The following is a 26,014-nucleotide window of genomic DNA, read 5'->3' on the forward strand; positions in this document are numbered from 1 at the left end:
AAAATGTAATGGAAAGGAATTAACTTGAAAGAAGAAAATGGGTTCCAAGGATTGGAAAATATCTTTAAATCATATAAAGAATAATGGAGATATTAGGAGAAATTTGAGCCATAAAAGATGAAGAATCCAACAAAGGCAAAGAATTATGAAGATGCAAAAAAGATTAAAATATGGATTAAAATATTATAATATGGATTCAAATAAGAGAGAAAAATCCGAAAAAAAAAAATATTATAATATAAGGGATTATTGAAATAAAATAAGATAAATTTGCTATGATCATGATGGATAAATTTAAAAATAAAAATAAAGAAAAGTGAAAGGAGATGGTGAGATGGGGTTGGAGGAATATTGAAAACAACTAAAGAGAGTGAAAGAAAGTAAAAGAATTATAACCACTAAAGCTTAATGGAATTTAAAGACGGGTGATGGAGAACATAAAGAAACCCAAACTACAAATTATATGTATTTATTATTATGTACTTTAGTGCTTTTCTTCTACTTGTGGAGCTATCATCACCATGTGTATAGTTTTATGGGATAGGAACCGGGAAGCTCTATAGTTGATGATACTCTCTCAAGGAGATTAAAGGATCCTTGGTCTTGTCTTAGGTTTCAAAATAGTGTAGGGATGAGGGTATCCTCTACAATGGAGGGCCTTAGAAGTCATAGAACTTGGGATACTCCTCTAGGTCCATATATATTACTGAGGGATAGGAAAAATATCAGTTAATAACACGTTGTATGTGGAGCACAATGATTAGAGGAATGGGTATGAACAAGGGGGAAAAGAAAATGTATAAAAAAATATGGAAAATATGAGCTTCCTCATATTCTGATCAACCTCACCTTACTAGGGAAAATATAGAGAAAAAGTTATAGAGCATTGGTATCACACCTCAGTCTTGAAAACACAACAACTAATCGTAGATGTAAAGAAAATGTCATGGAAAATTGTAGTAGTCATTTAAATGATGAAAGTTTGGATGATATTAATGATTGGCTATCAAACTTAATCCATAGTAGAAGATGATGTACCAGATCTATAGAATCATTGAGATGTATTAAATGACCAAGGCCATAGTAGCGTAGGCACTAGAAAAAAAAAAACAAAAGACTATTCATGAAGATATCCAACACACTTAGAGGATTTGTTGAAGGTGTTGGAAATATGTGAACTAAGAGTATCTCGTTGACATGAAGTCCCAATCAGACCTTCGTTTGGTGTAGGAGTTCCATCTGGTACAAAGTTCTAGTTGTAAAATCCTTAAAGATTTTCCTTGGCTCTAGCTACCAGAACAAGAGAGTTATGCAATGGTGTCTTCAAAAAGAAAGGGAGGTGTTCCTGGTGATTGTACAATTGGAACTATTTCAAGGTTCCTCTAGTGCAAAGATGGGAGAAAATTGAGCCTCTAAGTGAGAGCTAATAGTACCACACAAGAAGAGACACACATGAACCAGAAGACTCCATCTAACATCTAGTAGAATAGTCCACACTGATGCAATGATCATTATAACCAACAAAGAAGGAAAGATCTGTATAGTATCCCGTGGAATAGTCCACAAGGATGAGACACCAATAACAACCATTACAAAACATTATTGATAAGATAAGCACTAAAATAGCCCAAATAGTTCAACTATATTAGTACATGTCAAAGAAAACATGAAATATAAATGTCCACATAATAGTCTTACAAACACTCATAGTGCATACATGAAGAATGTGTTGGCCTTAAAAGGCTTCTGTTATTAAGTAGAAGTTCCAAGAAACATGCTTACAATCAACATCACTAGCCCCAATAGTGGGACATTAGATCCACTCCTTGCTCCTCAGAGAACTAGCTGATTTCTCTAATGCCTTACGGGAGGAGCCAAGGTGAAAAGTCCCTTAGTCATACAATGAAGGAGTATATATAACCAAGGGGTGATGCTTCCCCTCCTTGTGAATGCTGGATTGAGGGGGTTAAGCTAGGTTTCAGAGTGTGTTGCACACCAACAAAACCCTCAACTAATAGCCTTTTCGACAACGACTTGCAATAAGATTGTAGTCTCACCTGAAGGCGTTATGGGAGGTTTGCAGAACTAGGTTTTTGTAGCCAAAGAGATATCCGCGTAGTGGGATTTTGTATTTACTTCTACCTTTTATTGATCTGATAACTTCACATGCATAAGAACATCACGCAGATGATTATTTTAATCGATTTTCATTAAACCCATAAACTCTAATGAATAATAGTATATCTTACAGTTCTTTGCATAATTAAATGAAAAGCACGCATAACCAGAGACATAACAAGAGACAATAAACACACAAAGAGATGAAAAAGTTCACCAAAAATTTCTTCTTTATTAAAAGGATCTTCAATTACATGCACTTTTTTGACCTGCGCTCTCAGCTGTAGGTGGTCTGTGCACTCAAAAGTAGACTCTTCAAGGTCTCTGCACACTCAGCTATGGAGCCTTCCCCAAAACTACAGACAAAACAAAGCTCAATCGCTTATGATTTTTTATTATGTTCTACATATTCTTCACTAAGGTATTACACATCCTTAGATACATTTCATCTTTACGAAAATCATGGTCCACATACGATGGATCCACAAAACAAGGAATAATACCCGATACCCATTACAAAATAAGGGCTTTGTCCCATACCCAAAGCCCTAAAAGACGCACGATGAATATATCCTCGTGAACTCTACACGATCTGCTCCTTCTCCTATAGGGTATTTTACCCAAAACTTGGACCAAGTTAGGCCATGCCTAACAGGCCCCCAACACTCACCCATGACTCATCCTGATTCATTGAACTTAGATGCCCTTGATCTTTGGTGTGATCACGTTGTACAATGCATTGTAATACTGGACCATTTTTGCCATCAATTTTTGTTCTTGGCGTGCCTCCTTGAGCAAAGCTTATGTAGTAGGGCCAACAACATTTTGTAGTATTTCCACTTCTGCTGTCTTCAATTCCTTCAGCCTCTTGTCCACTACCTATGAGTTGTAGGGCTTCCTCTTACCACAGCTGAGTCCTCTCTTAGAAGATCTGTGCTTTCCTCCGAAGATCATCTATTTGAACATGGATGTTCTTCCCTTCCTAATGTTGGCAAGCCTCTGCAAGACTAGTAAGGTGTTCATAGCTACCAGGATCTCATCAAACCGCTTATTCTTGGCTTGCAGTTCCTCCTCAATTTTTAAGATGTTTGGATCCTCCTGTAGTGAGGTCCGAATCTCCATCGTATCATTCAGCAGTTTTCCACACTCTAACATTGTATTAGATATGCCTTTCAATGCTGCACTGAGGTCCCTTTGTCTCTACTCCTGAACCTCTGGTGGCGTAACTGGTTGCAACATTATTTACAGTTATGATATCTACACTTCATTTTCAGATTTCAGCTTAGCCATAGTACCCTTTACTTCCTTGATCACGAGGGTGAGATTTGCGACCTTTTCTGTTGGTGATTCATCCTCATAGACCCGCACATCCCGAACTATGTTGCAAGTCTCAACAATGGCCCTCTTCAACTGCTCTTGTTTCTTCCTTACTTCCTCTCTATCCTTGGCCAATTGCTCTAGTTCCTTCTTCATCGATGCTTTTCTCAACTCCACCTTTGATTTTAACAATGACATATGTTTCTCTCGTTCCTACAATTCTACAGTGATACCTTGGTGAAATTCATGAAATACATAGAGGGGTAGTGCAACGACATTCATTTGGACATTGCACCATGCTTTGGCTCATTCTTTGTCTGTTGCTACTTCAAACTTCAGTGCCCCAGATGGCACATGTAACATCCTAACTCTGCAATTTGTTTCCAGTTTTTGTTCTAGCTTCAATGGTTGGGTTACCTGCTCTAGTTGCCTCACTTCTTGTGGCAACGCCTTCATCTTTCCGATGCCCTGCTGCATCTAAGCAACATTACTTTACAATGATCATCAATATTGTCCCAGGTTTTTCTCTTAATATCCTGGATATTTTCCGCTATCCCATCGATGTCCCCATTAGTGAGGACAAGTGACAGTGCTCCCTTACCCTTATCTGCTTTCTTCTTCTTTCTTGGCCTCATTTTCACCACAAAGGGTGAATCTTTGGATACCCCGGCATCACTGAGGTGTTCTTCATGTTCCTACCATTTCCTTGTTTCTTTTGTCTCTACAACAACATCCTTCCTACTTTTACCCACACCCTACAAGGTACCCTTCTCTGTTCCAACCACTCCACTTGGTGGAGTTGTTCATTCATCTAGCACAATCCTGCACTACCACGAGGATATCATCTTTTGTTACCAGGTATGGAAATTGATGACATTTCTTCATTGGATCCTCCATCTCTTTCACATACACCCCATGAAAGTTTACTTTGAACTCTGCAATATGACAGTTTTGTTTACAAGCTCGGTCACAGTTTAGGATACTGATTCGCCACCATATGCAGATCCATCGACATCAGCATGAAGAAGAAGTGATTCTATTTTGCGTTGGTCAGCTCCTCCATAAATCATATCAAAGCATACCTCATTTCTTCGCATACATCTACCTCAAAAGTTAGAAATTGAGAAGCTTCTGGTCCCTTCCATGCAATAAGCACAATAAGAATTAGAGGCTAGGCAGAGTGCAAGGTCATGCCTTCTTCTTGTGCTTCTAGGCAATGTGTCAAAAAAATCTTTACATAGATAAGAATCCCAGCTGAACTGGACTCCTTTCCCACAATGCTCAACCAATGACACTAATGTTGTAGGCATCTCATTAGCCCTGCACTTCCTCATGATCTTCCCCACTAAGATATGTGTGATGAAGCACAAAACCTGATCCTCGATAAAGTTTATCTCATATCTGCGGGATTTCTTCACTAATATGAAATTTTCCTTCATCATCTGGGCCATCTCCTTGTCTTTGTTTTCAGCCACAAATTCATTTGCGGGGTCCTTTTCTTGATATGGCAGCTCTATTATTCTCCTGATGAGCATATCATAAATTAGGATTCTCGTCCCTACCCAAATGCAACCATCATGTACCAGTGCAAGGAGCTATTGTACATATATTGTACTGAATGGACTTTGGCCGAAGTGTGGCACATTTAGCATGTTCAAAATCCCCACTCTCTGCTCTCCCATAACCCATTGTTATGGTTCCAATATTGTAACTCTGCTCTCCGGGTAGTATAATTTCTTCAGATACCTACTAGGCTAAAACTCTGGGTATTTGCTTCATTGAAATCCCAGTCTTCCATTTTGAGCTCGGGAATATCCCCAATACTTCTCCTTCAAAAGGCACCTCTTCTCGCAGTAGTGGAATATAGGTAGAAAATTTCCCCTCCTTTGGCTCCCTAACCAACTTTTCACCTAGCTTTCTTCGTGGCATGTACATTGGGAGCATAGAGGGAATCTCCACAACCTTTGTTTCCTTCTGCTGAAACTTGACTTCTTCCTCATTTTCGTGGACCTGCTAAGGTCCCTCTTGCTACACCGATTTCTTTCCTTTCTCCATGGGATTTTTTCCTTTATCCTCTGTGTTCTTCATCTTCACTTCCTTCTACATCTTCTTTCACCATGATGTTCTCAATTGTCCTGCAGAGACCTTAGTTGGTCACTTATTCTTCATCTTCTACGGTTGTGATTATGGTTGTGCCTATGCTTGTGGTTATGCTTGCGGTTGTACATGCACCTTTATTTACAACCATAAGTGCATTGGGGACATGGGTACATTCACCCCTATAGTCTTTCCTGCTTGTGACTCCATGATACCAGCTATTAGAGCCTGGATTTACCTCAGGCTGAAAAGGTAAGGTTCTAGGTCCACATCAAACCATGCTCAACCTGGTAGCTAGCCCTACCAGGTCAGGAGAGGGCTCTCTCCTGGTCGATATCAGCAAATTTTGATCGCTTAAGGATTGAGATGACTGATTTAGTAACTGATCTTAGGCTAGGTATATGTGTGCAAGAGGTTTTTGGAATGAATTGATGATTTTGCTGGCTCAGATGAGAAGGCAGATTTTGGGTGTGGGGAATGAGGCACAGTCCTACAGGGAGCTCAATGGGGCAAGGTAGGCAACTAAATTTGGCACTCTAAGTCAAGTGAGATGAATGGATCAGACAAAGGGGGAGTTGAAGATGGAAAGAGAAACCATGTATCCTCTCCAAACAGTGGAAAACATCAACAACTAAAGCAAACTTCAAGTAGAGCACTGCAATTTCAATGTATTCTACTTACACTCTTGTTTGATTTAGCAGAGAAGACATAAGAGAGAAAATGATATACATAACACATGAAAAAATTCACAAATACATGAGAGAGCACTGTACCAAAACAAAAGCCACAGGGATCCCAAAGAGTACTACAAATCCTGGTCTCAATTCCTTAGCCAAAATATTGATATGAATGTAGAATGAAGTCCTTTCCTTTCTCAAGAGTCCAACCATGCCAATGACTGAAAAAATAAATAATATAGACAAATCATAGCTCATCCTAATCTCTAGAGGTCGGCTGATCCAACTGATTCTAAACTGAGAACTAGAAACTAGGCAACATAACAGCATGCCTCTAGAAACAAGGGAACTAATTCATTCAGTTTCAAACAACCTCTAAACTGATGAATCTACCCCTATAAGTGAAAATCTAACATATTTACATCATGATTCATCAATATTCATCAAATTACATCATCAATTTTCCATTAGGAAAGTAAAAAAGTCAAACTAGGCAAAACAGAGCGAAATATAGAGCAAAACTTGGTTAAACAGGCAATTTTTCCTCTATGCGCCGCACCTGATTCTCTATGCACTGCGCCTGTTTGGACCCACTTTTAAAGGCCTTCCCGATGTCCAAATGAGCTCCAAGTGTTCTTTTTGGAAAGGTATGCCTGTCTACTTTCCAGCTAAAGTGGAATCTTTCAATTTGGCCTTCATTTGCCTTGTCAAAAATCAAATCTCCCAAGACTGCTTCATGTGTGTCCAAATAGGGGCAGTGAGGTCATTTTTTGAGTGTTTTTACCTTTTTGAGGGCTCAAAACCTACGCAAATTTCTTGGCCATAGGTAAGCAAGCATAACTTTTCATGAAAAATCTATAAATTCTGAGTTTTTTGGATTTGGAGCCCCCTAGAAAAAGCGAGCGCCATGTGGCGTGGTGCATAGGGAGGAAAACTCTGTTTTTTGTGCAAAAAATTTCCAAAATGCAAAAAATGCCCCAAATTTCTTGAAATTTGGGCTGGGCCTTCTCTATCAAGAGCTATGTTGGGCCAAGGAAGCCTTGGCCAAAATCTGAAGTCAATCATGCTCCTTTTGCCTCTTTTGCCTTTTTGATGCCTTCCTTAATTTTGCCTTTAAATTCATTATTCGCGCCTTGCGAACTTTATTCCTTGCCATGTAATGAAAAGCCATGTGTCTCAACAATGCCTTCTCCTTCTCAGCCTTGTTCAGTAGTCTCTCTAAGTGAATGTTGGCTCTTTCAAGCCAAGACTCTCGATCAACATTGATCTCTTGCTCCAATGAAGTGAACTCCACCCTCCTCCTTTGGGCAGCTTGGCGATTCTCCTGAATGTTTTGTAACTCCATGATTGCTTGCTGATCTTCAAGCTACTTTTTCCTCTGCTCCAAGTATTTTATGACCCTCTTTTCCCTCTCCTAGTTGAGTGATAAGGCCTTGATGTCCGCCTGCTGCTCCTGGATGATTTCCTTAGGATTTGCACTTTGCGGGCCCATATCTGTGTCATCACCCTCAATGAGAATGAAATCGGTTTCTCGCTCACCTGAAGGCCCCTCATCCTACATTGACCTCTTGCCTTTGTCCTAAACCTATGGTGCTGATGACGGAAGCAAGACCCCTTCCACCCCAGGTGGAGATAATACTCGCTTTGCTACTGCAAACAACTGCCTGGTGCCCTTCTGATAAGTAATAAAAATCAGCATACTAGCAACCTATCTCGTGACCCTCATGCTAATGAGGAGGTCCACTAGTCTCATGCAAAGTCTTTGAAGGTCCCTGAGGAACCGTGAAAAACTCACGAGAGATGAAATCATCCCAAGTGATACCCTATAAGCCAAGCTAATGGATGACCACAATTTTTATGAGAGAAAAATGGTAAATATTGTTGAACTGCTATTGAGGAGTCTTGTGTTTCACTAGGGTGGTCATCCTCTCTGTGTTTTGGCACATGAAGTAAGGGATGTTCATCATCCATACTCGGGTGAAATGCATTAGCAGCCTGATGTGATAAGCATACAAACGGGAGAACCGGCCCTCACAGCTGAAATACTTCATGATCAGTTTCATTAAAGGAGCATTTTCATCTTTGAGGTATCGAAAAGGAAACACCCTCTTGAGCTGCCTCAAAAAGCCAGGTTTGATGTATGGCTCATAATGCTGTCGGTCAATTTTCTGCCTCTTGTTCCATAGCTCTCCAATGTTAGGTATGCCGGTTGCTAATGAAACAGATTCTGGTGTTAATGTGAAAGTGACACCAGCTAGAGTGGCTTGATCACCATGTAAATGTAGTACAAATAAGTGGGCCAACTCATGGTGAAACTGAATGCTAGCAACCTTCTCACAAAACTCATAACATGACTGATGCTGGAAACAAAAGATGGAAAGAGGGTAGGCCTGTAACTCGGAAAGAGTGGTTAGTTCTTCTTTGATATGTCTGCCACCTCTATGAGGCCTCCTAGGTGCATGTCCCTCCGTGGGTGAGTCACTTTGGGTCTCCTCTTCATAATCATATGAAGGATCAGATGCCATAGCTGCTGGTAGACAAATTACCTTGGAGAAATAGGTGTTGATGTGTCAAACTGTGTTGGACTGCCTTTGATGATTGTTTGACCTCTGCCACCAAGGGAAATGGTGAAATGAGGGACTGTAAGGGAAGGGAAAAATAGTGGGGGATTAGGGATTGTTGGGATAGATTTAGTTAGGGAAATATGGGATGTTTTGGGAGTTTATGTATAGGATTAGGGTTTGGGATTTTACAATTAAGATTTTTGGAAAGGGAACTTGGGATAGGGGTTTAATGAATTTAAGGGGGTAGGGGAACTTAGTGAATAATGAAATCAAGGGAGAAATGAGATGAGGGAGTAAACTTGGTGACAAAATAGTGAATTGAAACCCTATCAGCAAGTTTCTTTGATGTAATCTAAAAGGTAGGGTTTGATTGTTTTAAACAAGCACCATGAAACACACACCATCAAACCATCATCAAACTTGGATAGAAAACAGCTTTGAAGACTCTACCTACATGTATCAAGACCGATCGATGCAATTTGGGGCGATTGGAGTGAGTTTGGAAGTTTTTCGGGCTCTTTGGCTGTGTTCGTTGCGCAGCACGCCCAGTGCACCGCGCCCCACCTATGTGTTGCACCCTTGTAAAAATGAACTGGGTGTTGAGGCCCAGTGCACCGCGCTGGCTGTATGCGCCACGCCTCTTGACCAGTGTGTCGCGCCAGTCGATTTTCACCCAAACTCACCCAAACTTGTCACTCACTCACCACAATCATTTTTTTCTTGCTTCTCTTTGCTCTTGGAGTACAAATGAACTTCAAACACTTGGAGGAATGATTTATACATGGAGCTTTTAAATTTATTTTTCCAAAACCCACTTTCTTAATGTTTTGCAAATGACTTTGTCTTCAAAATCTGTTTTTTGCACTTTTTTCACTTCATTTGAGTTTTGTAATAAACTAAATGACCTGAGCTTTGCTTGTTTTGCAGGTGTTGGAGCTTCTGAAGGAAACAAACCAGGGTGCAGATGAAGGAATTTACAATGAGGAAAACAAAATTTTCATGATTTTTGTACAATAAAAGCTAAATACTCTGCTTTTTCTTCAAAACAAAGTTTTGAGGATGATTACATTTTCGAACACTTGATGATGAATTTTATTGATGATGGAACCTCCTCATGGCCTGCTGGTAATTATTGGACACTTTGAAACATTTTTTGACAAAACCCTAATGAAACCCTAGACCTAAATGACAATGAAACCCTAAAGACAACCTTTGTAATATTTAAGATAAAAAGAAGATTGTATATAATTTTTAATGAACAATGATGAACCAGCAGGTAAATGAAATGAGGGAAACTATAGGAAAGCCACTCTCGTCAGATGATCCATGCACCTAATGGTATGCAATTGACTAGGCAGGACACCTAATATGAAATGAAACAAGAGGATTTGATCTCTGATGGAGGGATGAAGATACCGACACTAACACTAGCTAACCTTTTCTTTGTAAATATCCTAACCAACTCTTCGCAGCTCCTCTCAGACATGCAATATATCTTCTACACTTAGGCACAATTTCTCATATCTCTAGGTAACAAACTGTAAAATGTGGCGTGCAATGTGGTTTTTATAATAATATTGAATTCCCATGCTCATGATTGGCTTACATTTGGATCATTTAATGCAGATGAGGGTTAGATATGTCTAGTTGTGCTTCATAAATTCCTTTCTCTTATGCCCCTCAATGGTAACTTCCTTTTAACAGTTCCCTTTTTCCTTCCAATGGTCATAGTTTTTGGCTAGCTTCATCAGATTTTCCCTTTGGCATAGTCACCTCTTCTTCATCGCAACTCCTTCAGACTTTGTCATACTCCTGAGTATTTCGCAGTAATCTTCCTTCGACGAAGTCCCTTCCTACATAGTAGTTTATAGTCCCTTTCCCACTTTCAACTATAGGTGGTACTAAGACTTCCTTCCCTTCATTTTTCAGTGTGAACCTACAGGGACATAGTCGTCCATGTATATCTTTAATCTACTACCGCTTTCTCGTCCTGGAATCATTTTACCATTCAACTTCGTGAGCTGAAAAACACCACCATTTGAAATGTTCTTGACTATATATGGACCCAACCAATGTGTTTTGATTTCCACGGTAAATTCATGAACTTACAGTCATATAATAATACAAGATCCCCTTCCTGAAATATCTTCTTGTTGATATACCTATCATGTCAGGCTTTCTCCCCTGCTTTATGCGCCTGTTGATGGAATCCTACTATGAATCTGTCTTCTTCCAAAGCTAGTATCTATGACATTATTTCCTTCATCATGTCGGGGTATACCATATCTGTGACAACTATAACTCTCAAACTCGGTACAATTTATTGCATAGGTATTACTCCTTGTCCATATACAAACCTGAAATGTGTATGTCCTATTAATTTCTTACATGTAATTCTGTATGCCCACAATACCACTAGAATCCTCAAGTCCTAGTGATCTATGTTTAGGTTGCACACCTTGGTCAATGCATTCTCTATAATATTATTGAAATCTTCCATTTTCCCATCTGCTTGAGGATGATAAGGACTTCTATTTTTATGGTGAACATGATATCTATCGTAAATTGGATGAAACTATTTTTTGCATATCTGATGAAATTTCGACAAACATTTATCGGATATCAATGATTATGTGTCAAAAATAATGACTTATTTCAATAAGGATATCTCATGAAGCAGTGTTCAATACCAAAATACAACATGTTCATGAAATTATTTAATGAAATTACATCAACTACACTAGGAGCCACACTTCATCAATGCACCTACGTAATTTTATCAAAACCCTGATAGACAACCATTAAATTTTAGTGCCTTAGGAAGTAGTTACTACCTATCTCTTCCTCTATAATAAATGAATTCTATGATTTTCCAAATGTAACTTATTTCCTTAACATTTAAAATATGTGCACATGGGTATCCTCTATTATGGCACCAACACCTTCATTTTGATGAAAATTAAGAACCATGCACTAAGTCTTAGTGCAATTGTTGGCTTTCCACATACTCATATTGTCGATCTCTATTTGTTGTCATGGCTTGAATGAGGAGAATGTAGTTTTTATCTTTTGGAGTGCTTGGTATGAAACCTTTATGAACTGTAAGTCTAACAATGGGTTTTTTCTCTCTTTACATTGGTATGAGTTTTAGATTCGATAGTTTGTTGATATTATTCATTCAACAATTATCCTTTATTTATTGGAGGTTATTCAATCATGCCTCAAGGTGGTGGATATGGAGGTATACGAAGTTGGCACAACAATTGAATCCCTTCTAACTCATGGATTTAGTTAGTAGTTGAAATCAAAGGAAATAACACCCACTGAAGGTCCTCCGTTATTCAGCCAAATCCCTTCCTTTCTAGCAAATGCTTGATTTGGAGAAGGTGTTCCCTTACACTACCAAAGATTCTTAATAAAAGTACTCGGAGAATATTTAACCACATGGGAAACATTAGGATATATTACACATATAATCTGGACATTACTTGTTCAATAGACCTTCAAACTCTTCCAAGTCTACAACTAAGAGTATCAAAATTCAATGAAGTCCAACCCATCTCACAAATCCAAATACAATTTGACCAATTCACTTTCCCAAAGAGTAATCACAACCTAGTTTTTCTAGAAAATTCCCCCAATCGAGGTTTTATACATGGAAATGAACTCTCCACCCCCATACAACAATGATATTTTTCTTAATTAAGCTTTTTCTTCATTCATTTTTATTTCATCGATTGGCTTGTCTATTTTGGAATATGGCTTCTATAATTTTAATTTAATTATCAATAATGATTAGGTGGATGGTAAGGATTTAACCTCCCATGAATATGTTCATAAATCAAGGGCAAATAGATTAGGGTGGTTTCTCTTACTTTGATAACTGCTTATGATGTTATTTTACTTAACTTGAAGTACTTGTATTTAATTTCTTCTTTCTATTGATTATTATTGTGTTCTTATCATCAAACAACTACCAAAATATGAATATCAATGAGACAATATGACATAAAATGTAGGCTGTTGGCGAGGGCCAAAACCTCTCCTCTTGAGAGGAAAACCCACAATAATTATTGTCTTCTTACAAAATCTTAAAATGATGATTTCCATGACCTAAGATCATTGTCAAAGATCCCTCCAATACCAAGTCAAATTTCTCCTTTTATGAGTCTTCTCTTCCCTAAGTGAACCCAAGTCAAACTGGCTTCATACCATAATTTTTTTACTTCACTTCAGAGATTCGACTTACTACTTCAGGTCTATACTTTTTGGACCCCATGCACTTTCTGCAACTTCATACATATGATTGTTTTAGGGAATAATAGATACATTGTCTTCTTTGTTGGGATAGATCTTCTCTTCTAAGGTACTCAGCTTTTTTTCTTGATATTTTGCTTCACACTTTGGCTTCTTTTAAGGACTCTCCAATTCGGTTTTCCACAACAAATATGATACCCTAATCTGTGTACCTGTGAGATGTTGTAGCACTAAAACAATCCTTCATTGGCTCGGTTTCTCCTTGTGAGCTCCATTTTCCTGAAGAGAATCCTTACTTATTAGATTTTAACTTCATCTCTTCCTTGATTGATCTTCCTTTTTCTTGTGTGATATGTTTTTTTTAAATGAGGTCAATAGGACACTTATATATACCTTCCAAGGAGATCGAATTGTTATCATGGGACCGACTTGCCTTGTCTTGTAGGCAGATTTTCCCTTTGCTTAGGTTGGCTTCTCTTGGAGGGAAATTGACACATTTTAAGACTCAAATAATTTTTCTTGACATAATACAAGATTCCCAATGGGGTCTTTCATCTCATGAAAATCTTTATTGACTTCTTCAATCTATTACAAACCATATAAACACTCAATGGGTGCTTTACCTATAAATAGAATGATCTTGAGATTGAAACCCATGCTACAAAATAACAATAATAAAATTTATTTTTCTCTTTACATCAAATAAATAAATGATCGATTACAATAGACATTATTAACATCGAACCTAGTTACATACTTTAGAGTAATATGCTAGAATATTCAAAGTAATTACACAAATAAAAGGTTGAAATTTATCTCCAAAGTAGTTGTTCCTTTTTTCTTCCTATTAATTAGAAAACAAATATCATATGAACAAGTGTCATATGAAGTGACTAATGGTTTTTTGGGCATTTGGTATTGATAAGCCATGATATTAGCCCATAGTATCATAACAAAATCTATTTACATATTACGAATATCCATGGTAAAGTGGAGGTAAGTGTTTTGATGTTTATTATAGATTGATGCCTATTAATGTTTATTAGTTATTTAAATACACATATTTTAAAATTCATTACATATTGGTTTCCTTCCATTTTATAATATATTAGTATAACAAATACAAAATTTAACAAAAGAAAAACACAAAAAAACACAAAACTCTAAAGACATGAAAACAAGTTAGGAAGTCTTTTCTTTCTTATTCTTCTCTAGTTTGTTCTCACCCTTGTTTTTCCACTTAGTATTTTTGCCTATTTCCTAAACTGCAAGAACATGGTGTTTTATAGAATTCAGGGCCCCCATGTATTTTGCCTTAGTATATTCATGTATCAAGGAATCAACAAAATAATTCATAGAAGGCATCATCCATTTTTATGCATGGAGAATATAATAGTATGGAAAGAAGAGACAAAGACAAAATATTCAAGTCCTAGATTAGGATGTACTGAGAGGATGATTTGTTCCTCTCTTCTATTAATGCCACAATCTCGTTGAGAGAATTAATCTCATTGTTTTCTAGGTGTCATAGTTAGTTTTGATTCAGTTCATTTAGTTGAGTTTAGTTGAGTTTTAGTTGCGAATTTCTCTAGTTATTAATTGTTGTTTGTTTCCTTGTCTCCTCTATAGTTTATTTAATTATTATTGAATGATGAGAAGATTTGTTTTCTCATTGGTAATTTTGAATCCATTCTCTGTGTATTTCCACCTCTACAATCTCTATCATGGTATCAGAGAGCAAGATTGGATAAGACTCCAAGGAGAAAAACATTTGAAATTCATCTGTGATCACAGAGAAATAGAAAAGGTCAAGAGGAGCTTGAGGACAAGAGTGAAGTGGCACCACAACAGAGAGAGACCAGCCAACTATTTTTTTTAATTACAGAGGAGACCATCATAGACTTGCAAAGAGATAAGATGCGATGAAAATGAAAACTTTCAAAACTAGGATTTTATATGATTAATTTCACTCCTCTATATCAAAAAGTGTGATGGCAAGAGAACACTGAAATACTACAAAGCACTGGAGCATGCAACACATTTTGTAAAAAAAGAGTGGTTTTTGAGGTCTACAACATAAAGTCAGAAGCCAACCACAAAAAAAAACAACAATCCATGTTAATTAACATCACTTAAATTCTTTCTTCTCCATTGTGTCCTTGTAATAGTACATAGTGCATTACATTCATTTACAAGAAAGGTACAAAGAACTAATCTCTTTTTATTGGAAACTCAAACTCACCATGAATTTCCATTGCAGAGTTTTTGTTGAATCCATTTTTCTATATTGTTATTAAAAGGAATTCTTTGAGGACTTATTTTAAAAGAAAAAGGTTGATCCTTGAAAGAAAAGGATGGTTTGTTATGATGCATTAAAACAAACAACTTTTTCATTCAAATTTTTTTTATTTAAGGAATTTGGAAAGGGGTTGCTTTATTTCAAAGAGTTTTTTTTTTGTTAAAAAAATCAAATGATTTTAAAAATAATTTGTAAGGGTGCTTTAGAAGGAGTTTGGTAAAAAAAAAGGGCGTGCATCCAAATTTCAAACTTGGCTTCCTCTAACATGTTTCCAAAAACATTGATTTTTCTTGGCAAAAATTATGGGTTTTGATCCTTACGGATGAATACCTTCCAATAAGCCGAATATTTTTGGGATACATGTTACAATGCCTACATATATCTAGCCCAAGAAGCATTGGAAGCCATGACCAATAATCAGAGGAATGTCGTTGCATAACTCATAAAGAAAGAGAACCAAGCCAAATGTTGGATACAAAATTAGGTTGCTTACTCTATCTTTGACAAGATAACTGACACATCAACAACAAAAGAAGCTTGGGGTATTCTAAAAGTTGTATATCATGGTAATATTATAGTGAAGAATGTTAAATTTCAAACATTATGGGCTCAGTTTGAAATGTAAAGATGAATGATAGGAATAATGTTCATCAGTTCATGACTAGAGTCATGAGCATTGTCAATCAAATCAAACTTATTAGTGAAACCTTTACAAATAAGAAGATAGTTGAAAAATTCCTATGAGGCTTGTCAAATAAATATGACATGGTTGTAACAACCATTCCAAAATCCAAAGATCGTATAACTCTCTCATTAGAACAATTTACTGGATCACTTATGTCACACAAAATAAGACTCAACCTGTGAGAAGATTCCATGGAATACGATTTCAAAGAACAAGTCTCTCTTGGCAGAGGCAGAGTCAGAGGATATAGATGCAGAAACAAGCAAGGTAGAGGCATATCTATGGAACATCATCCTACATCAAAGCAATCGATATCTTTAGAAAACCAATCACAAAGAAGCAAAATATGGAGAAATTCTAATGTTCAATTTTATTAGTGCAAGAAATTTGGGCATTACGAACATGAATACAGAAATAAAAAATCAAATCAATAAAGGTGCAGTGTCTATATCTCCAGTAATGAAGGATAATCCTCTGAAACCATGTTTCTTTCCTTCCATATTTATGAAGATAGCCACAACAAGGACCTTTGGTTATTGGACAATGGCTGTAACAACCATATGATAGGTAACACAAATCTTCTTTCTTGCATTGATGCTTCCATAACATCTAAAATTACCCTTGGAGACCCTTCACATATAAAAGCTAAAGGGAAAAGTATAGTTCGTTTTCTCACTAAAAAAGCTAGTAGAGACATATACGTGATGTTTATTATGTTCCACATATGTAGCATAATCTCATTACTATAGTTCAATTGATAGAACATGGTTATGATGCAATATTACAAGGGACCACATGTTATATCTATGACAAACCTCCCTATAGAATACTAATAACAAAGGTAGAAAAACCCAAGAATAGGATGTTAACCTTGACTCTTAGAAGTCAAAATATGTCACAGTCATTTTCACATAATCTGTTAAGGGTAAATACGTCATAGTTATGGAATTCTTAGTATAGGCATATTCCCTTCAAGAGTCTTATTATTCTTCAAACGAATTATATGGTCATTGGTCTCCCTATTGTGAATGAAAAAATTGTAACTGTGAAATTTGTATGCTAGCAAAGCATAAAAGATATAGCTTTCCCACATATTCCACTAGAATAAAAGAGCCCTTAGAGATAGTCCAGACACATATATGTAGACCACTGCAAACAAAGTCCATTGGTGATATTATTTATTTTCTCATCTTTATTGATGATTATAGAAGAAAAATATGGGTCTATTTTCTCAAAAATAAGTCTGATACTTTCTCAATATTCAAAGAGTTCAAAGAAAAAGTAGAAAAGCAAAGTGGAAAGCATTTAAAGGTAATCAGGTCATAAATATGAGGAGAATATAGTTTTAATTGTTTCAAATATTTTTTTCAACAACAAGGCATCATCATCTAGAACACAACAAGATACACTCCACAAAAGGATGGAGTAGTAGAAAGAAAAAACCAATTGATAATGAATATGGAAAGATGCATGCTTCATCTAAATAAATCGTTTAATGACTATTGGGTTAAATATGTTGCTACTACAATATGTGTTCTCAAAAAATATCCAACAACCAATGTCAAATATGTAGTACCTCATGAATCTTTGGATGGTAAGAAGCTCAATCTATCTCACTTTCGATTTCCATCTATGAATCCTCAGAAAACTAGAAGCATTAGGGAAATATATGAGCAAGAGCATGACTTTAATTAGTATAATATGATTTCCTTTATTTCCTATCAACCAATCCATTTTGAAGAGGTAGTAAAAGAGAAACATTGGGTTCATACAATGAATCAGGAAATCACAACCATAAAGAAGAACGAGACTTAGGAGCTAGTTGATCTCCCAAAAGAAAAAACCAACATTGGTGTCAAATGGGTCTACAATACCAAACTAAATGAAAAAGGTGAAATCGAGAGACATAATGCAAGGCTAGTTGCCGAAGGATTCTCACAATAGTTTTGTGTCGACTATGGTGAAACCTTTGCTCTAGTAGTAAGGTTAGACAGATTCAGAACTATTATGGCCACTACAACTCAACATAAATGGCAAGTTTTTCAACTTGATGTAAAATATGGTTTCTTAATTGCCATATTGTAGGAAGAGGTTTAAGTGGATCATCTCCATAGCATTTAAGTTCCAATATAGGAGCATAAGGTGTATAAGTTGAGGAAAACTTCATATGGCTTGAAACAAGATTCCCGGTCTTGGTACAGTCGAATTGACTCCTACCTCATAAAAAGTGGAATTTATAGAAGAAACCATGAGGCAACTCTTTATACAAAAAATCATCAAGGTAAAATTTTCATTGTTTTCCTTTATGTTGATGATATTATTTATATAGGTAATATGCTGTTAGAATAATTCAAATATGCCATGGAAATAATGTTTGATATGAGTTATCTAGGGCTCATGAAGTATTTCTTAGGAATTGAAATTCAACAATCTGCTACTCATATTTTTGTTTGTCAACAAAAGTATGCCACTGACATCCTCCAGAAGTTCATAATGATCAACTGCAAATGAGTGACACTCCAACTTCTCTAGTCACTAAACTAAGAAAACAAGATGAAGGACCGTCAACTGATTGTACATTATATAAAATTATAGTTGGTAGTCTCTTATATCTCACTCCAACTAGACTTGACATCACGTTTGCAACTAGATATGCTTCCAAATATATGGAATCACCCAATAATTCCCATTGGAAGGTTGCAAAATGAACCTTAAGATATCTTTTAGGGACACTAGATTATGTCTTGTTATACACACATTATAAAGATTTCTCTTTTTCAGGATACACAGATAGTGAGTATGCAGGAAACTTATATTATAGGAAAAACAACTCAGTGTATCATTTTCATTTGGAGACAAATCTGATCTCATGGGCCTTTGGAAAATAAACCATTATTTCAATATCTTCTACATAGGTAGAGTATGTAGTTGCAACTTGAACAACTTTTCATGCAGTATGGCTGAGAAGGTTATTAAAGGATCTTTCAAATGTTCAAAGGGATCCAACTCCTATTTTCTGTAATAACAACTCGACCATTTCATTATCCAAAAATCATGTCTTTCTCAAAAAGAGTAAGCATATTGACACACACTTTCATTTCATTTGCAATCTTGTCAATGATGGGGATATATTTCTTGATTTTTGTGGATCATGAGATCAACTTGCATATATTTTTACAAAACCATTGGAAAAAAATATATCTGAATCTCAAAGAGAGAACTTGGGTATTCTAAGGGCAAATAATTGTAATAATTGAGATTAGGAGGGGGTGTTGAGAGCATTACTCTTACCACCAGCTAGGTGTCATAGTTAGTTTTGATTCAATTTGTTCGAAAATTTTCAGCACTACTGATATGGGGGTAGGGGTGAATCAATAGTGTAATATATATATATATATATATATATATATATATATATATATATATATATATATATATATATATATATATATATATATATATATATATATATATATATGACTTTTACAAATTTAAACATCAATTACTGAATCAAACATATCTTAGCAGCAAATCATTAAACATGTGCATCATATAAGCATAACTGAAAACCATAAGTAACAATATAAACCATAAGAAATGCACACAATCACATCATCACACATAAGACACAAGATTTCTAGTGGAAACCCTTCTGTGAGAAAAAACACCGTTGCAATTGTTGTTTTGCTCTGAATCTATATTAGTCAAGCAATTGGTCTTTTACATAGCTTGCTGACTCCCATTAGCATGGAGACTCGACCTCATATACAATATTCCAACACCCATCATCTAGGAGACTCGATACTACTGATCATCTTGGAAGACTCTGTTCTCTACAGATCTATAGACTACCATCCCTTGAAGGCACCACGATCAATGATCCTTGCTGAACTCTGATTGGACTATCCAACTATCATTGGATGAGAAACTATTCCTTTTGTTGAAGCTTCACTATCACTACTCCTCTCTCATGAAGTCATTTCTCCTCTACCACTATGTAGACCTACTTTCATATATTTTCAAACTAGATCCAAGACATTATGCTCAACAAGAAGTAAGCTCTGCATACATGCTCTTACATCAATATCTCATCTTCAAATAAAAATAAAAACAAATGCACAAAAACGTGTTCTCTCTAATAGTAAAATTGTGGCCACAATAAATTTGATACCAACAAATATCAAAACCTCACATTAGAAAGTAATTTCTGCATACTACAATTAGTAACATACAACACTAAGGCTATGCACCAAATGTAATAGTATCTCCTTCAAAAACAAGTGTGAGAAGATCAACAACATATACTCCAATAGCATTCATAAGTCTCCAACCAATCTCTACTACATTAGCATCAAATCCTATATATTCTGCAATCTGCTTCAAATATTGAAATTATTTAGTCATTCACACTCATAGACTTAAGAATATATACTCTACTCAAGTCACAAAGCATAATATATGTCTATGATGCCTTTTCACTCACATACATACATCATCTACTCACCATCAATCATCACATAGCTCCAATATCAAGTATATAAAACCTTTAGAGAGGAATTGAGCTTGGGGCTAGGATGAAAGGTGCACAAATTGGATGATTTCAAATCACTAAGGTCATTGATAGTGCACTAAATGCATTCACATCATGAGAGAACATTTTTAAACCATTTTTGACTTGTTCAAACAATTTTGGAATCCTCTAGGAATTTCCAAGCTAAATTCCTTTTGAACAACGCAAGGAATGCAAATCAAATATAGTCAAATCCCTCATTTGTATGCATGACACTAACTACATTCAACTGAGACCTGTAACCACTCCCATATGCTTCTCTTTCAGCAACTGCAACCTTCCATCCACTTCCATAGGCTTGGCTCTATGCAAATGTGGCTAAGGATCATGGAAAACATCAGTCCTTTAGCTCAGAACCTATTCCATTAGTTAGATCCTCTTTTGTAATATCTGTACTAGCCTCTATACCTATGACATGGCCTCTAACACATATGCAAGTGGATAAAACATGCCTCCCAAGTGTCACTTCCATGTTGACCTAGAAGGCCAATAAGCAAGGTTGGAAAGTGTGACAAAAGGTCTTCCACTCTCCATCAATCATCTCCATCAGTTACAACACCTCTAAAATGACTTGAAAACCTCTGTAGCAACATCATTAAGCCATCACATCACTACTACAAGTCATCCTCATAAGCATAGACATGAAGACCTAGTTGACAACTCAACTAGTGTGCCATGAATGATATCTATCATATGTAGTTTTGTATGATCAAAATGTAGCAACATCCTCTACCTGTAGCAGCACCATACAACTATCTTATAGCATGAAAAAACCAACATGACATGTCTATAAATACACATGCCAACTCCTGCAATACCATCATGCTACCATCAAGCTCCATCAATTCCACCATATGATCAACATCAATGAAAACACATGAAAACAAAAACCAACATTAGTGACATCATATTGTTGACATCAATGCCAATACAATCAACCCAATGTCAACTCAACTAGCAACATCATGACCATGTTGAAATCAATGTTAACACTACAATGCCAACAAACTCCCCTTTGGAATTGATTTCAACCTCAACAACATGTGAGGTTCATCTCGATACACTATCTAAAACTAAAGTTGCTCCCTATCCAACCTAATCCACCCACCATTTGACATCAATGGCAAAGGGTCAACTCCATATGAATAGGAAGCAAGAACTGAAGCATAAGCACTGGAGTAATATATCTCTACATGGCTGAAATATAATCCATATCAAGGTAATCCATGCCTCCATATAAGAAACAAGTAACATATATATCCAACCAACATCTAAACCATAATACCAACCAAAAAGTAGTAACAGCAGGCATAACAACCCCTGGTTAAAAGTTATTGTAATAGAAGTTAATAAAGGTAAAATAAGACCACAGTTAAGGGACACGTATTCGAAGCTAAATATTGTGTAAGACATTCTATTGTGGGTGTGCATTTCGATTATTATGGCTAAAGGAAATTGGCAAAGGAAATGGAAAAGGATTTGGAAAGGTAAAATGGAAATTTTTGCACATTTATTTATGAAAATAAAGGAAATTAAGAGAAAAGGATGGTGAAAGGTCACATGTTGCATGTGAGGAGGAAATTGAATGAAAATGATTAAAAATGAAGAAAATAGAGGCCTCATTGATAAAAAGTCTTCTGAGGATCAGTTGGTAATATTTTGGATCATGCTTTCACTCTCGTCTAGCTTTGGAGCAAGGAAAGGAAAAGGAAGGTCAAGGAAAGCAAGGATCAAGCCAAGAAGAGAAGGATCAAGCAGATTGAATAGGAATACTTGTAGGTAACATATTGCATGTGTGATTTCCTAGCTATTTTTGACAAGCATGGCTTTGAATGATGGTATATGGTTCCCTTGCTACTGGAGGCATGGTTTTGGCGGGTTATGACTGTGGTTTTCATACTAGCTGTTGTGGATTTTTCTTGCACCTGCAGCACGAGTGATTTATGGGACCTATAAATCCTCCTAGAGATAGCCTCTGGGTTGATTGTAGACCAGTGCCTAGGACATCTTAGATAGAGGAGTGAATAGAAGACTATGAGTGAGGTTTCTGTTGAAATCCAATTGTCACATAGTTAAAAAGGTTATAAAGGGGCTTGGTTCAATCGGCCTTCATTAAGGTAGACTCAAGCCAACACATGGATCCAAATGTGAGGGATATATTGGGGAAATATCAATAAGAAATGTCTTCTTCTGGTGGCCAACACACAATAATGAGACAACTTAATACTGAAGTTGTGGAGATGGTGGAGAGGAGGATAGGAAGGAGGGAAATAGTTGCGTAGGGTTGTAGACAAACATTATCCTCAACAACAATGTTCCAATAGAAATATGGAAGAGGAAGGAGGTGAAACGGTAGAAACAATGGTGTGCTAATTAAGGTTTCATGCAAAATATCAAATGGGTATCATTAGCACCAAACGGCATGAGAAAATATGGGCTCACACAGGTACTGTAGGTTAATCCAATAACACAACTAAATATGCAATTATTATAGGTATTGTATGCTATTGAATAACACAAGTAAATCTAGAATATAACACAAGTATTGTTCTCTATTTAGCAGCCTAGATAAACCCATGAATTAGGGAGAAACCAACAGCTTCATTACACTATTTCAGAGAAGGGAAAATACAAGTGAAATGATATTTACCAAGAGGACACATGCTTCACATTTTATCTTCTTGGAATCACTCGGGAGTTTCATTAATCCAATATGAGTCCAACAACCAGTCCAATTATGTTTATAAAATAATTGCATAGATCCTAGCTATGATAATTAAGAATTTGTTATCTAATATAATATTTCAAAAATTATCTGGAATCATTGAATGTAGATAAATAAATAATTCATTCAATGTGACACAAGGGGACCTATACAACCTAAAATCAGAGAAGCCAAGTGGAATTGTTGTGAATCTTGAATTATCTAAGGCATATGATAAGGTGTGCTAGTTGTATCTAACATTGCTTTTAATTCACATTGGATTCACCTTAAATTTAGTGAATTGGATTATGGCAGATGTTACATGTGTTTCCCTTTTAGTTTCAATCCATAGGATTGATTCTCTACCCTTTAATCCTAGTAGTACCCTTTGACACAACTGCCCATTTTCCTGATATGTCCTTTTTATCATGGAAAATGGATTGAGCTGAAAAACCTAAGATGTGAGAAGAAATGGAAGGCTGAAAAGGATTAAGGTAGTAGAAAAGTTATGATAATTTGATGAATAATGTTCAAAGGAATACAAAGTGTAGCGTAGATTTTTATTTGCACAAAACTAGGCCTAATCTTGCATGTCACCATAATGCTCCATGCCAGATTCATGATGAATCAATATTATTCATATAAGAGAAAGGGTGAGAGAAAATTGAGCCTACACATAATGATGATAGGATAAATATTCACAATATCATTCTTCTCACAATGTGGCTATTTGATATTAATTATCATTAATTGTTCTCAACACCAAGTCTTGGAATATTGCAAAATATGCTTCAAAAGTAGAAAAAATGTTGGAAAGTTATATATATAGGATAACAAGAATTTCAAATGAAACTAACATTGAAGATATTTCTTTGTGTGCATACAAAATGTTCATTGTACAAACACTTGTGGACTATGATATTGGAGCCCAAGAAACTTTCCACATGTTGTTTAAGTTACCTCATATATTTTGTAGTTACAAATGTTTCCATGAATGTTGGAAGAAAACTATTCAAGAAATGATTAATGGATACTTAATAATCTTCATTTCGACATATTTTTTTTTCAAATATATAAAACTTGACCTAATTTGATGGAACATTTGTTTATGATGGAAGCATCAAGTTCCTGAAAATTTTATGCCAAATATAAGAAAGAGCAACGGAAACATAAAGATTTCCATGCCATTGTTTGAGTATGGCCATGGTTTTATCCTATTCCCAATGAGGGTTCATAAGCATTTTATACTTTTTGTTGGACTAAGTTTCTTTTGTACAAACCATTTTGTAAAATTCCAATATATAGAGGCCTCTCAAGTGAAACAACAACTAGAAATTAGAGAATTTTAGATATCATCCATGGTATGTTGATTGAACCCCTTTTTCACATGAAAATTCTAATAAAGATGATGATTCCCTTGAACAATAAGTTAACGTTGAAGAAAATTTTTGGAATATTGGGTGTTATCTTGAATTCATTTGTGATTTTCATTCTGTGGATGTGAATGTGCATTTCTAGGCATGAGATTATGGAATTCAATCCACCTTGTGTTAAATGCACTTAAACTAAAAAGAAAATTTGGAAAACCAAACTGGGTAATCATGTCATTTGGTTTAGTGGGAAAGTTTTTCCAAGAGGCCTTTGTACCTCCAAGGGAATAACCAAAATGCATTGCATTAGCTTCTTAGCCAAGTTATTGTGGGGTAAATATCGAGTTGTTGATGCGAGTCTTGAATTATTATGGGTGCATTGTCATGAATATTTCTATGTACAAAGAACAAATGCGTTTCTTGGCTATAATTATGCATAATCTTGTTCAATAAGAAATATCGAAAGTGAGGATGGCTTATCTTAGTAGATGCAAACAATATTCATACATTTCAATGTTACAAATATGTGGATATAACTAATAAATATCAACAATGGGGAATAATGTGGGAAATTTCATGCTTAGTAATCCATTTGTATTATATTTAATGATTGGATATGAAATGATATTTGTATATTACCAAGACTAATTAGGTGTAGAATTTGTAATTTCAATAAATGGTTTTATAATTGTTTCCACCTCCCTTCATTCATTATGTAGTTATGCAGCAAAGGATGAAGGATGAGAGTGTAAATGATTAGGGGCCAACTCTTAAATGCTTGAATCATATGGATCTACTTCATTAATATCACAATCATTAATTTAAGTTTGGTAGACACAACACACAGTCTTTATAAGAGAGTGACAACTGAATCCATGTTAATTTCAACATCTCAATGATACTTATCGATTTGAATTTTGTAAAAAAATGCATCCATCACACATTCTCTGGACATAACATTTGTAATATTTAGAGTGGGAATCACATATCGTCACAATTATAAGGTCAAGTTGTTTCAAGTATGTTGTTGTAAATTTGTTCAGAGGGCCAAAATTTGTCGGAATTTGACATTTTTATTTTCAAAAATTTTTATAGGAGGAGTGTTTGAATCATATTTTTCATGGTGGATATGGATTCAACACCATTAAAAACTCAAATTTTGAAGCTTGATAGCAGTAACCCAGATTTACAAAAAATTCTGCCGAATTTTATTAAAATCATACTAGAATTTCCATAATTAATTTAATGCCCCATTAAACTAGGGATTAATAATAAAGAAAACTATGATAATAGATTTCAATAATTACACCATGCAAGTGATAAATTATTTTATAAACACATGATAAATGTTTGTTG

The 26,014-nt window shown here is 35.8% G+C and overlaps 1 pseudogene; it reads right to left on the reverse strand.

Annotated features, from left to right (window-relative positions):
• Positions 1-3,375: 3,375 nt before the first annotated feature.
• The window catches only part of LOC149264896 (pinene synthase, chloroplastic-like), a 28,203-nt pseudogene continuing 5,564 nt past the window's right edge, over positions 3,376-26,014 (reverse strand).

Source organism: Pinus tabuliformis, chromosome 6 (genome assembly GCF_031772625.1).
Source record: "Pinus tabuliformis cultivar Carrire ecotype Pingquan chromosome 6, CPIR1, whole genome shotgun sequence".
Classification (NCBI taxonomy): domain Eukaryota; kingdom Viridiplantae; phylum Streptophyta; class Pinopsida; order Pinales; family Pinaceae; genus Pinus; species Pinus tabuliformis.